The 14980-nt window shown below is 46.1% G+C and overlaps 1 long non-coding RNA gene across 2 annotated transcripts in view; it reads right to left on the reverse strand.

The window, feature by feature from the left end:
• Positions 1 to 2692: 2692 nt before the first annotated feature.
• Positions 2693 to 14980, reverse strand: part of LOC136149343 (uncharacterized) — a 32705-nt gene continuing 20417 nt past the window's right edge. For both annotated transcript variants that reach the window (XR_010659662.1, XR_010659663.1), the window contains exons 2-3: positions 3948 to 4049; positions 2693 to 3177 (exon numbers count right to left, since the gene is read on the reverse strand). This is a non-coding gene — a long non-coding RNA (uncharacterized lncRNA). The remainder of the gene's footprint in view (positions 3178 to 3947; positions 4050 to 14980) is intronic.

Consider the following 14980-nt stretch of genomic DNA (forward strand, 5'->3'; position numbering starts at 1 on the left):
TTCTCAAAGGAACAGACCTACCCTGCTCCTGGAATGGGAATAGATGAAACCTCATGCAAGGCTCTTGATCCGCCAGGCAAAGGGAAGTTTCCAGAACATTCCCCTTAAACGCCAAAGGAAACCTCCAGGTCCTAACAAAGGCATAAACCCATGACTCAGAGGAACCAGAAACTCAAATCATGTCTCTGCAGCATGTCTGTCAATTTATTCTGTCACCACTAGTGGAAACCTTGCTATCATCTCCTGGAGGCCGTGACCAACCTGAGATGGCAAATGAAGTCAGAGTCTGATCTGGTTCTCATATTCTCGGGAAAAGTGACTCTCTTCCTGACACATTCCTGCACCCCAGGAGCAAGACAGGCCCAGCTCCAGAAGCTATATCCTCACAGAGGGCTTATCAGTTACACCCTCAGACACATTAGAACATCTTTCACAATCCCCACCAAATGTAACCCCCATAATACCTGACACCTCTCAAGCAATGTGGTTATCATCAGAAAGGATGGAAGGAAAGAGCTGCTCGGCAATGTTCCAATAAAACTTTATTCACAAAACAACCAGCCACATTTGTTAACTCCTGTTTTAATTATCTTAAAAAAAAAAAAAATCCTCTAGGGATTTCCCTGGTAGTCTAGTGGTTAAGAGTCCACTCTTCCACTGCAGGAGTCAAGGGTTCAATCCTTGGTAAGGGAACTAAGATCCTACATGCTGCATGGCATTGCCAAAAAATTATTATTATTATTATAAAAAAACCTTCAGATCCTCTTTTTTATTTCAATATGTGCTTTATTGTAGTGATCTGGAACTAAACTTGCAATGTATCTGAGGTGTGCCCATAATCTAAATGTGGCTGTGTGTGTGAATGATGGTGATGGTGGTGGTTTAGTCGCTGAGTTGTGTCCAACTCTTATGCGATCTCATGGACTGCAGCCCTCCAGGCTCCTCTGTTCATGGGATTTCCCAGGCAAGAATACTGGAATGGTTGCCATTTCCTTCTCCAGGGGATCTTCCCGACCCAGGGGTCAAAACTGCATCTCTTGTGTCTCCTGCATTGGCAGGTGGATTCTTTACCACTGAGCCACCAGGGAAGCCTGGTGTGTGTACACATACACATGCCCTAACTCTGCCCACTTAGAGATCTGGGGACAGTGACACCCAACAAGCATTCCTAACACCCAGGTCATGGCTTCTAAACACTATATTTAATACAATAGATAACCAACAAGGATCTCCCGTATAGCACAAGGAACTATACTCAGTATCCTGTAATAATCTATAATAGAAAAGAATCTGAAAAGAATATATATATATATATACACACACACACACACACATCAGTTATAATGTAATTGTTTTTAAAAAAAACTATATTTAGGATGATCTTTTTTGGGGGGGTTTTGTCATACATTGATATGAATCAGCCATAGAGTTACACGTATTCCCCATCCTGATCCCCCCTCCCACCTCCCTCTCAGGATGATCTTTAACCCTAGTCTGGAGATATTAGTCTGTAATTGTCTCATCCAGCAATCTTATTTTTGTGGGCTTCTGGCCCCTTAGGGCATAAACACCTACCCATGAGTCATTGAAATGTCCCAGATAAACCAAGCCATTGCCAATATCTCCCTCTAGACCCTGCTAACACTGAAATGGCATGCTAAGGCTGTATAATTCTACTTCTTCCAAAATAAGACTAGGCAGTCTAGTGGTTAAGACCCCATGCTTCCCCTGCAGGGGATGAGGTTTCGATCCCTGGTGGGGGAACTAAGATCCCCATGCCTCTCAATGTGGCCAAAACAAAAGACTGTGAAACTCAAAGATTAAACAATATCAATAACAATAATAATAACCTAAAGGATGATAACCTAATAGCCTAAAGTTGGACATGACTGCTGTGACTAAGCATGCACACACGACCGGAAAAGATACGTGTGGTGACTTTTTTTTGTTAACCAACAAAATCTCAGTCCAAAGGCAAATGAAAGGAGGAAGCGCACAGCTAAGGTCTTACTCCTTACAACGCTCTGCCCTCAAGCTGGCCCCCATCTAGATTACTCCAATTCCACATCAACAAGTCCCCTATTAAACTTACTCTAACTTTCACAGTTCTTCACAGTAGAGTAACACATCTAAATGTCCTTTATCTTAGACATTGTCACTGTCTGTTGAACCTGATGCAATGGTGACTTTTCCTAACAGCAGCCCTCATTCCAAAAGACCCAAGTGGCAGCTGCACGCAGAGACATAAGCCATGCAGCTCAGGGCTGGTGGTCATGAGGGGCATGGGACAAGGGCCTGGGGTGGACTGTCCGGCCATCCCACAACCTGTACACGCCATCCTGTACACTCTCCTGCTCATGTGCTTCCCACATCTTTCTTTTTTAAATTAATTTATTTTTAATTGAAGGATAATTGCTTTACATTATTGCATTGATTTTTGCCATACATCAACATGAATCAGTCATAGGTACACATATGTCCCCTCCCTCTTGAACCTCCCTCCCATTTCCCACCTCTTCCCACCCGTCTAGGTTGTTACAAAGCCCCGGGTGGAGTTCCCTGAGTCATGCAGCAAATTCCCATTGACTCTATTTTATATATGGCAGTGTACATATTTTCATGCTACTCTCTTCATTCATCCCACCCTCTCCTTCCTCCCCCTCTCCCCTGTCTGTAAGTCTGTTCTCTATGTCTGTGTTTCCATTGTTGCCCTGCCTATAGGCTCATCAGTACATCTTTCTAGATTCCATATATATGCATCAATATATATTTGTTTTTCTCTTTCCGACTTAACTTCACTCTGTATAATAGGCTCTAGGTTCATCCACCTCATTAGAACTGATTTAAATGTGTTCCTTTTTATGGCTGAGTAATATTCCATTGTATATCCCACATCTTTCTTGATTCAACAGCTTTACCCTCATCGTCTGCCCTACTCGACCACAGGGAGTGTGAAGAGTCACTGACACCACAGTCAGGCCGGGAGAACACTTGACTTTATTGCAGAACAGATTCTCAGGGACAGCTTTCATCTCCTTGTAAGTCACAGAGGCAAGAGGCCTTGTTGATTGGCAGGGTAGTGGCAGCAGTTCCGGCTCAGGTGAGGCATCTGGCTCCACACAACCAGATCAGAGCAGCTCTTACAACTGAGGATGCAGAGACCCCCAGCTCCTTTCCCTGTGAGCCAGAGAGGTGTCATCTCTAGGGAAGCCCCCCAGACAGAGCCTCAGACCAGTCCCACCTGCCAATCATCTAGGAGAGAACCCTGAATGGTCAAGCAGCTCAAAGCACTCAGCACAACATGGGCTCCTCCCTACCATCTGGGGAGACATGTTGTTTAGTCACTAAGTCGTGCCCGACTCGTTTACGACCCCATGGACTGTAGCCCACCAGGCTCCTCTGTCCATGGGATTCTCCAGGCAAGAATACTGGAGTGGGTTGCCATTTCCTTCTCCAGGGGATCTTCCTGACCCAGGCATTGAACCCACGTCTCCTGCATCTCCTGTGTTTCCTCCATTGGCAGGCATATTCTTACCCCTGAGCTACCAGGGAAGCCCTTGGGGAGACATAGGACTGAGCAAAGCAGCAGAAACTGCAGAAGCTGCTGGGTTGGGGCAGATGCGACTCTGGCCTTGAGAGGGTTAAAAACCCACTCTCTGTCCGTGGCTCCGTTCCAAAGGGTCTCCGTTAACACCAGAGGTCTCCTGATATCTCACTCACTTTAATAGATTTTTTCCATTGACGTCTCAGTTTATTGACTATCATTTCCTTTTCTGCAGGGGAGCTATTTTCTGGGTCACTGATCCAACCAACTTAAAAGGGGTTGCATTGATTAGGTTTTATTGGTGGTGACTTGCACAGAGACTGAACCGACTTGCTCCTACCTGCTAAGGGCTCCTTCGTTTCCCCCACCCCCACCCCTACCCCCACCGCTTCTGTTGACTTACGGGAGGAACAAAGGTGCATCGTTTAGGTGCTGGGCTTTATGGGGTGATGGAGAACTTCTGGTCACACTGCTTCAAGCTCCCGGCAGCATTGGGATGAAGGCCCTTAAACACACACACAGGGGAATTAACGTTAGCTGAGCCTGAGCAAAGGTATTTATAGAAGAAAATCCAGAAACTCCGTCACTTTGTTTACTGAGAGTTTACTGAGCTCCCACTGTGTGGAATCATCATAAAGAACGCCGTCTTAGTAACACTGACAGGTTGCGAAACTTTTTGAATGTATTATCTCACTTCACGCTCACATCTCTAAGGGATCAGGACAACCGGCTTCTGAAAGAACCTACCCCGGGACTTCCCTGGTGGTCCAGCAGTTAAGACTGAGCTTCCACTGCAGAGGGCTCAAGTTCAATCCCTGGTCAGGGAACTAACATCCCACGTGCCACGCAGTGTGACCAAAAAGTAAAAAATAAAGATAAAAGAATCTGCCCTACATCACACAATTAGCTTAGTGGCAAGCTCAAACATGGACACCATCCCTTGTCTGACTCCAGAGTCTCCACACCCCTATGCTGAGAGCCCAAGAGGATACCAAGAGGGTGAAGGCAAAATTAATATTTAATGTTGGTGTAGGATTATTTATGTCTGGGCAGCACACATGCCATGAACCAACACAGAGGGAAGTCGGGCAGGAGCAGAAGCAGAAAGGCTCCTGTACTTCCACACCCTCAATTCCAGGTGAGAAGACATGAGTCCCAAGGACATAAATCACGTGCCCAACTCAGACAATGAATTCTTTCATCCTTTCGTTCGTGCATTTTCCACGCCAAGTGCTCGTATGTGTTCTCACAAGAGCTTCCGTGGCTAGCAAGCGCTTGAGTGCAGAGGAGTAGCCAATGCCTATGGGGACATTCATCCATGGAGAGATAGCATCTCTCTGGGCAGCCTTTGATCCTTCTCTCTTCTGGATCACTGATCTAACCCTTTTCCCTACAAGCCTTCCCACCCCAGCCTGTGACTCTGTGCAGAGCCGCCTGATTCCAACCAGTCTCCCAAATCACCAAGTCCCCCCAACCTGGTCTTGGTCGAACATCAGAATGCCCCTCCTGTCCCACCTTTCACCCTCGTCTTGGGCTATTTGAGATGCAAATTGACCTTGTCTGAAAGGACAGTCGCTGCCACCCAGAGTCCTTCTGAAAAGCAAGTGCCAAGGGGTGTAAAACAAGAATTGACTGACACAATTCAACTCAGTGAGTGAGGGGCCGGGAACTTGTACTTGCCCGAGTGAATATTCTTTCTTTATTTATTATTTTTATTTCTTGACCACGCTGCCCACTGTATGGGAGCTTGATTCCCCAACCAGGGATGGAACCCACGTTCCCTGCAGTGGAAGCACAGAGTCCTAACCACTGGACCACCAGGGAAGTCCCTGCCTGGGGTGAATACTCTTTAGCATAGGAGGGGTGGCATGGTGAGGAGCCATGTACACATCTGTGTGTTTGCATTTGAGGCCTGTGGAGTTTGTCCCACAGGTCCTCCCACCCGTTAACAGCACCCCACCCCACCCCCACTTGTGTGCTCAGTCAGGAAGCTTCTATTCACCCAGCATCTCCTCTGTGGCCACCATTGCCCTGAGATCCGGTGATTCAGAGATGAACAAGACATACAGTCTCTACCCAGGAGAAACTCGTGGCCGAATGTGGGAGAAAAACACATGTGCAAAGAATTATAGCTGTGTGTGGTAAGCACCAGAATCGACATATTTGCAAGGGAGGGGAGATGGAAAAACCTCTCATAAAACAGCACGTCTGAAATGAGTTAAGAACAAATCAGGGTTCACCCAGTGGGCTGAGAGTGAAGGAAGATGTTCCAGGAACTAGAGAAACATGTCGGGGCATGGCATGCTCTTAGGACTAGAAGAGTCAAGCTCAAGGGAGGCAGAGATGTAAGCAGGGGTGGAGCTCAGTGGGTGGGGTCTGCTGCTAAAGGCTGGAACTAGGGGACCTCAGTCTAAGGTCTGTGAAGACCAATCTTTCAGGTCCAAGTGTGTGAAACTCCTTCCAAGGGAGGTAGGTTCTCTTCCAGCTCTAGCTGGAATCACCATGTTTCAATCTTCTCCATTCTTCCCTCTCTCCTTCAGGGTCCTGTAATGCAAGAATCTGAGTTTGCTCTCTGCGAATGAGAGAATGTAATCATCTGAATTAAATAAGTCATATCAATTTCTTTTCCTAGGCAGGAAGCTTGGCACACTTCAGAGAGAATTCCAGCAAACCCTCCAGAAACAAATAGAGGGCCCGAGATCTACCCAAATGAGCAGTGGCTACAAAGGGTCAGCCAGTTACCAGAAGCCATTTTCTCTGCATAAATCTGCAGCATTACCATATCTGTGCATTACAAAAACACATAAAGGCTATTTATAGGAGGAATAACAGGGGGTGTGTGCCAAGTACTTGCACCAGGGAGAGGAGTCCCAGAACCTCCACGTGTGGCACACACTACACATGTGTGTACACATGCACCTGCTAGATCCCACATCCAAACTCAAAAGGGAGAGGGAAGTTTCTGGGGCGTTTTAAGGTGAGAGTCACACATACACACACACGTCTCACATCAAGCACAATCACACCCATCCACACTTGCACACACATTACACACTTTCACATATATACTCACACATTTTCTGTGCTCCAGAGAAACAAGACTAGCTTATATGTTAAGGTGCATATGGGCTGGTGAACTTCTGGTCTCTTCCGAAACTGGGTCCTTTGCTGCCCAGCAGAGCAATAAGGCTTGGGTGACATCAGCAATGCCTTCCTGTTCCCACACCTAGACTCATGAAAAGTTCACTCTTTTTCCCAGGATGCTTTTGGAGCTATTTTCTGTGCAGTTTATCTGAGTAGAACATCTGCCCAGAAACATGCCCAGATCATAAATGTAGGTTCAATGCCTTTTCACAAAGACCATTCTCAGATCAAGAGGTGGAGCATTTCCTGAACCCCAGACGCCCCCACATGTCTCCTGCCCCAGGAACCACTCTCCTGGCTTCTAATAGCACAAATTAGCATTGCCTGGTTTTGAACTTTCTGTTATACATATATCCAATCTTTTTTGGATTCTATTCCCATATAGGTCATTAGAGTATGGAGTAGAGTTCCCTGTGCTATTGATTCTTATTAGTTACCTATTTTACATATAGTAGTGTGTATAGGTCAATCCCAATCTCCCAATTTATCCCTCTCCCCAACACCACTGGTTTTGAACCTTATGTAAATGAAATCAGAAGCTCACTCTGATGCCCCTAATGGCATCCACAGAATGAAAAAACTCATCACATTGATGCCATAGGACAAAAAAAAAGATTAGGAGTCAGTAGTGTAAAGTCACATTGGTCACTCCATCTAGATAAAGGATGACCAAGGGCTTTGAAGGGTAAAAATGCACTCGATGGATGCAAGGAGTCCTCTGATTCATCAGGTGCAACTAGCCACCCAGACTGACGCCAGACTTCTTGCTGCAAGAGGTGGGCCCTGGGCTTCCCTGGTGGTCCAGTGGTTCAGAATCCACCTGCCAATGCAGAGGATACAAGTTTGATCCCTGGTCTGGAAAGATTCCACATGTCACGGGGCAATTAAACACATGCACCACAACTACTGTGCCTGTGCGCCTAGAACCCGGCTCTGCAAAAAGCCGCCACAATAAGAAGCCCAAGCACAGTGACAAGATGGTTGCTTGCTGAAACTAGAGGAAGTCCTCAGGTAATATCAAAGACCCAGCAAAAATAAGCAAATAATTTTTTAAGCAAAAACGGATGGGCCCTGGAAAAGGTATCAGCAGACTCTTCCTTCTTTGAACATTTTTCAAAGTGGATTTAAGACCATCCCTTTGAATGTGAACTCAGATCTGGGTCAGAGTTTCAGCTCTGCCACTAACTCCCCAACGACTCCGGGAAGCCACTTCACTTCTCCACACCTCTGCTATCTCACTGTACAGTGAGGGTGACAGCAGCAACAGCTGAACTTTCTTGAGCACTTGCTATGTGCCAGGCCCTGCTCCAACTCACTCCCTCCTCTAGACCAGGGCTCAGCAAACTACAGCCTGGCCAAACCCAGCACCCACCCCCACCTGTCTGTGTACAACTCTCAAGCTAAGAACTATCCTCACATTTTTAAATGGTTTGGGGGAAAAAAAGCAAAAGAATGATATTTTGTGGCACATGAAAATCATATGATACTTAAATTTCAGTGTTGATAAGTAAAGTTTTATTGGAACACAGCCATGCACATCCATTTATATCTATGACTTCTTCCAGAGTAGCTGTTACACAGACCTTATGGACCACGAAGCTTTAAGTATTTACTATATGCCTTTCTACACAGGCTTCCCCGTCTACAATGGCTCAGACGGTAAAGCATTTGCCTGCAATGTGGGAGACCAGGATTTGATCCCTGGGTCAGGAAGATCCCCTGGAGAAGGAAATAGCAACCCACTCCAGTGTTCTTGCCGGAAAAATTCCATGGACGGAGGAACCTGGTAGGCTATAGTCCATGGGATCGTAAAGAGTCAGATCTGACTTCACTTTTCTTTTCTACATAAAACCTTTGCTAAGGGACATCCCTGGTAACCCATTGGCTAAGATTGTGCAATGCAAGGGGTCCCGGGTGGGTTCAATTCCTGTTTAGGGAACTAGATCCCACATGCTGCAACTAAAAAAAATTTTTTTGCTGAGGGAATTCCCTGGCAGTCCAGTGCTTAGGACTCAGAGCTTTTGCTGTCAAGACCAGGGTTCAATTCCTGATTGGGGAACGAAGATCCCACAAGCTGTACTTGCTCACGCTTGTGCTCGGTCGCGTCTAATTCTTCGTGACTCTCATGGACTGTAGTCCACTAGCCTCCTCTGTCCATGAGATCTTCCAGGCAAGAATACTAGAATGGGTTGCCATTTCCTCCTCCTGGGGATATTCCCAGCCCAGGGATCAAACCCACATCTCCCCCGTCTCCTGTATTTGCAGGCGGATTCTTTACTCCTGAGCTACCTGGGAAGCCCATGAGCTGCACAGCCCAGCCAAATAAAAAAGTGTTATCTTCTGATCTAGGTGTTAACTTTCATTTGATCTAGCAAACAAACACCTGCTCAACACCCTCACCTAGGACACTGTTTATCATCCATGTAACAGACAAGCTGAAATCCAGAGATTAAGAAAACTGCTAGGGGAACCCAGCTGGGAGTGGGAGGTCTGAGCTAAGTGCAGGCCCCAGTAAATTTACCCCAGGGATCTGCGAATCATATGTGAGGTCCTCTAAGGCAGTGGGAATGGTGGTGTCATTCGGCGGACAGTAGAGAAGGATAGAAACATGAGATAGGTGCCTCCTTGGCCCCTTGGTAGGCATTGGTGACTGGTTCTACACTCACCCCTCAGATCAAAATGTCCCAACACCCCATACAGATAACATTCAGCCCTAAGATCTCCTGATTAATTAACTAATGATTTTCTACAAACTTCTACCTCAAAGGCAGGGTTAAGTTAACCATACTCTCCCTTCATAGCCTGTTATTATAATTAGTCTTTGCAGGGCTTTATTCTTGGTTTCATTCATTCATACATTCATTCATTTGTTTCCTTTTATCACCCTAAGTGTGTTAGTCGCTTAGTCATGTCCAACTCTTTGTGACCCATGGACTGGAACCCACCAGACTCTTCTGTCTGTGAAATTCTCAAGGCAAGCATACTGGAGTGGGTTGTCATTTCCTACTCCAAGGGATCTTCCCTCAGGGAATGAACCTGAATCTCCTGCATTGCAGGCAGCTTTTTTACTGTGTGAGCCATCCCCATAGCCTATGTCCAAATGAAAGTGTCTATCTTTCCATTTGCTGAGTTCTTAGAGGATGGGCAGTGTTGTTTCACATGCCTGTGGGTTTTTATTTGCATAAATGGTGTTGTGTCATATCTCCATGTTTCCTACTTTTTCCCTTGGGCAAAATTTTTTGCTGTGTACTCCCCTATTGAAGGATAACATGCATACAACAAGCAAAGTATGGTCTTAAGTATAAAACTCAGTTCTTTATCTATGTGTACAACCTGTGTAACCACCACCTAGCTCAAAAGATAATACATTTCCAACAGCCTAGAAAGATTCCACTGTGCCCCATCCCAGTCAATAAACTCTTCCCTTCCCCCTTCTTTTTTTTTTCCCTTCCCCCTTCTGCTGCCAGAAGTAACTGCTATTCCAGCTTCTGTCACCACCTGTTAGTTCAGCCTGTTCTTGAACTTCATCTAAATGGAACCACACAGTGGGGGCCTCTTTCATGTCTTGTTTTTTTCCCTCAACTTTTCTGGGAGACTCCTCCATGTGGTATAGGTAGCATTCCTCTGCTGTTTTTCATTGATGTGTTTTTCATTGCTGTGTAGCACAAAGTTTTTAAGATGTAACCACGTGGTTCTATGGGCATGCCATCTGTAGCTTCTTGCTGCTGCTGCTTAGCACATCCATCTCGTTTTACCTTTCCACTCGCCCAGAGAGGGCCACTCTGGGTGCCTCAGGATCATCCTTGTCCATGTCCCTTTTGGAGCCATGTGAACGTTTCTCTGGACTGAATACCTAGGAGCGGAATTGCTGGCACAGGGTCTGGGCAGGCTGAAACTGACAAGGTCTACCAGAGCAGGAGCCAGGAGAAGCAAGAGTTGCTCTGGGGATCCTCCTCTGACCCCAGTCTCCCCTCCCCTGTCCCACTGCAGGAAAACCTTTCAGCTGCTCCTCTACATCTTTTTGCAGGGCCCAGCTAAGCATCTCACTTCCTGAGTATCGCTGCCTCCGTGGCAGCCCGCACCATTCTGCTGCATTATAACAAGACGATAATCAATGAACTGCTAACTCTATTGCAATAAAGGAGCGAGCCCAACCTTATATAATTCTTTTTAATTGTTTTCTCACATTACAAGGGTTTTTTTTTTTTTTTTTTTTGCTAAACTTATTCTGCCATAAGTTATGTCGTTTAATTTCTCAAAGTGCTAATAATTTAATTGCTTCCTTCCTGCGCACAAAGTGCCTATACTGTCCTCCCTCCCCGGCGCGGAGATTATAAAACGGAGTTGGCAGGAATACCTAAGAGGGGAGTCTTTTTGGCGGCAGGATTTGATGGGAAGCAGCTTTCTCAGAAGTCAGTGTGTGGGACTGGGAACCTGGCTGCGGACTTCAAAGGGGCATGGGGCGCAGCCAAGCCTGCCCGCTAGCTCCAGGGAGTTGATGATAATCACAGGGGAGGGGAGAAGGGGAAGGAGCTGAGATTAGAGGGTCGGCATAAGGTGGCCGTGTGCGTCCCTGTCCTAGAAGGCTATCAGAGAAGCTGGGGTCCACCTATGGTAGGAGGGACTGATTCACTGATTTTTTTAAGATTATTTTTATATGTACCTTTTTTTAAGCCTTTATTGAATTTGTTACAATATTGCTTCTGTATTTTATGTCTTTTTGGCTGTGAGGGAGGTATGATCTTAGTTCCCACTACAGGCAGAATCTTTTGCGGGCAGATTCTTTACTGTCTGAGCCACCTGGGACACCCCCTTTAGTTCCTGACCAGGGATCAAACCAACACCCCCCTACCTTGGAAGGCAAAGTCTTAAGCACTGGACCACCAGGGAAGTCCCAGCAGGTGGGATTTAGATCAGACTCAGAGGTGGTCCTGACAGTCAGGACTCAAGATGCTGCCTGGATCCAAGGAAGGGTCCCGAGGTGACATCAGATAATAAGAACTAGCATTTGTGGAACCCTTAAGGACAATCTGACAATGTGCTCCCCTAAATCATCTCATTTTATCATCACACCGGCTCCCTGAGGTCGATACTCATTACTGTTGACTTACAGATGAGAAAATTGAGGGAAAGACAATCTCACTTGCTCAAGTCCCTATAGGTGGGTTATTTGTGGCAGAGCAAAAAGAGTCAGCCTCCTGAGCCTGTGGTTTCATCTGCCATGCAGTAATGCCTCTGCCATCTGTCTGACTGAATGGCATCACATCTTATGTGGCAAGACATGGGAAGTATAAGCCTCAGGACAGGATCACAGATGAGCTACTTTTGTTTTTTCTGGCCGTGCTGAGTTTTCATCGCTGTGCACAGGTTTCCTCTAGTTGTGTCGAGTGGGGGCTCCTCTTAGTTGCAGTGCATGGGCTTCTCATTGCAGGCTGTAGGCACGAGGGCTTCAGTAGTTGGAGCAAGTGAATAGTTACAGCTCTCGGCTCTAGAGCCCAGGCTCCGTAGTTGTGGCTCTGGGACCCAGCTGCTCCTCGGTACATATAATCTTCCCAGACCAGGGACTGAACCTGTGTCTTCTACACTGGCAGGTGGATTCTTATCCAATGGGTCACCAGGGAAGTCCAGATGAGCTACTCTTGGGGGGTCCCTCCCTCCCTCTGCCCAAGGTATGATCAGTCAGAACTGCTTTAAGACCTCTTCCCCTGACTCAGAGGCCCCTCTAAAACACTCTAAGATTGGGGCTTCCTTGGTGGTGCGGTGGTTAAGAATCCACCTGCCAATGCAGAGGACACAGGTTCAATTCCTGGTCTGGGAAGATTCCACTTACCTCAGAGCAACTAAGCCCATGCATCACAACTACTGACCCTGTGCTCTTGAGCCCATGTGCCACAGCTGATCCGGTACCCTAGAGCCTGGGCTCCACAACAAGAGAAACCACAGCAATGAGAAGCACGAGCATCGCAACGAAGACCCAGCACAGCCAAAAATAAATTAATTTTAAAAAAATAAAAGAAACTCTAAAGTTGTGCCCAAAACAGCTGGCACATTCCTTGGATAATGTTATTCTGGGGTCTGGAGAGCTGGATAAAACAGAGGGAACAACCCAATCTATTGGGCCCAATTTCCATCAGACATCTTTTTCATCCTCCCCCTTCCAATCCCAACTTCAGTTCAGTCTTAGCAAGGGACTTCCCTGGTATCTCAAACGGTAAAGAATCTGCCTGCAAAGAAGGAGACCTGGATTTGATCCCTGGGTCGGGAAGATCCCCTGGAGAAGGAAATGGCTACCCACTCCAGTATTCTTGCCTGGGAAATCCCATGGACAGAGGACCCTGGCGGGCTATAGTCCCTGGGGTTGCAGAGTCGGACATGACTGAGCGACTTAACACTAACACCAAAATAAATAGTGCCAAAAAAATGTTCTTGGGAGTCCAGAGGCTCAGAAATAAGACAAGCCCCTGCGCCTACACCTGTCCTGAGGAGCTCACCACCAAAGGATGGCTTATGGGGGAGGAAAGTGGGGAGTAGCTATATGTGCTCAGTGCCTTTATGCAAAAGTCAGAAGCCTCCCTTTCACTGAAGTGAGACTAGGGTTGAAGATCAGTCCTAGAGGTCTGATTTCTTCAAGTTTGTCTCTTATGCCATTTCCTCCATGAAATCTTTCATGCCACATTTGTTCTCCCAGGGAGCCCATTAGTCTCCCTCAACCCTCTCAACTCAACTTACAGAGAACTTTTTATTTTTATTAGAGTATAGTTGATTTACAATGTTGTGTTAGTTTCAGGTGGGCAGCAAAGTGATTCAGTTATACATATATAAACTATTCTTTTTCAAATTATTTTCTCATATAGGTTATTACAGAGTATTGAGTAGAGTTCCCCATACTATACAGTAGGTCCTTACTGATGATCTATTCTATATAAAGCAGTATGTATATGTTAGCCCTTTACTCCCCCCCCCCCACTTTTCTCCATTTGTTTTCTGTGAGTCTGTTTCTGTTTTGTAAATAAGTTCATTTGTATCATTTTTTAGATTCCACGTGTAAATGACATCATATATGTCTTTGTCTGGCTTACTCTACTTGGTATGACAGTCTCTAGGTTCATCCATGTTGCTGCAAATGGCATTGTTTCATTCCTTTTTATGGCTGAGTAATACTCTATTGGGCTTCCCTGGTGGCTCAGGGGTAAAAAATAAGCCTGCCAATGCAGGAGACACAGGTTTGATCCCTGGGTTGGGAAGATCCCCTGGAGGAGGAAATGGCAACCCACTCCAGTATTCTTGACTGGGAAACCCCACGGACAGAGGAACCTGGCAGGCTACAGTCCACGGGGTCTTGAAGAGTCAGACACGACTGAGCTACTAACACACACACACACACACACACATGCCACATCTTCTTTACCCATTCATCTGGTGGAGATGGACACTTAGCCTGTTTCCACATCTTGGCTATTATAAATAATGCTGCATTAAACATTGGAGTTCATGTATCTTTTAAAACTTTGATTTTCTATGAATATATGCCCAAGGCTGGGATTGCTGGATTACATGGCAAATCTACTTTTAGTTTTTAAATATTTATTTATTTCATTTTTGGCTGCATTGGGTCTTAGTTGCGGCATGTGGGCTCTTCATTGTGGCATGCCTTCAGGCTCCAGAATTTGCAGGCTCAGTAGCTCCAGGCAGCATGTGAGATCTTAGTTCCCTGACCAGTGGTTGAACCTGCATCCCCTGCAGAGCAAGGCAGATCAACCACTGGACCAACAGGGAAGCCCCTATTTTTAATTTTTCAAGGAAACTCCATAGTGTATCCATAACAGCTACACCAATTTATATTCCATGGTGAACTTTTTTATTCACTGGAAAAGGTAAAGTCTCTCTCACGATGCCAACCTTCCTGGATTTTATATCAGAATCTTCCTTGGACTTGTCTTGGATCCACCCTCCATTGGATGAAAAGTTCCTTGAGGGCAGGCTGGGTGCCTCCCTCCTTTTCTGTGCCCCTGTGATTCTCAATCCAGCCCCTGGAACAGTTTGCTCAGACTGAATGGAAGATAGCTGCTTTGTGCACCCCTGGAACTGAGTTTGCAGCCAGAGGATGCTCTCCTGAGAGGTATGGAAGGACCAGAGCTTTGAAAACCATGGCCCATGGGCCAAGTTGAACCCAAAGCTTGTTTTTATAAGGCCCATAAGTTCCAGAGGGTTCTTACTTTTTCAATGATCAGGAAAAGTCAAAAGAAAAAACAATATTTTGTGTCATATGGAAAACATAGGAAATTTAAATTT

Source organism: Muntiacus reevesi, chromosome 18 (genome assembly GCF_963930625.1).
Source record: "Muntiacus reevesi chromosome 18, mMunRee1.1, whole genome shotgun sequence".
NCBI lineage: Eukaryota > Metazoa > Chordata > Mammalia > Artiodactyla > Cervidae > Muntiacus > Muntiacus reevesi.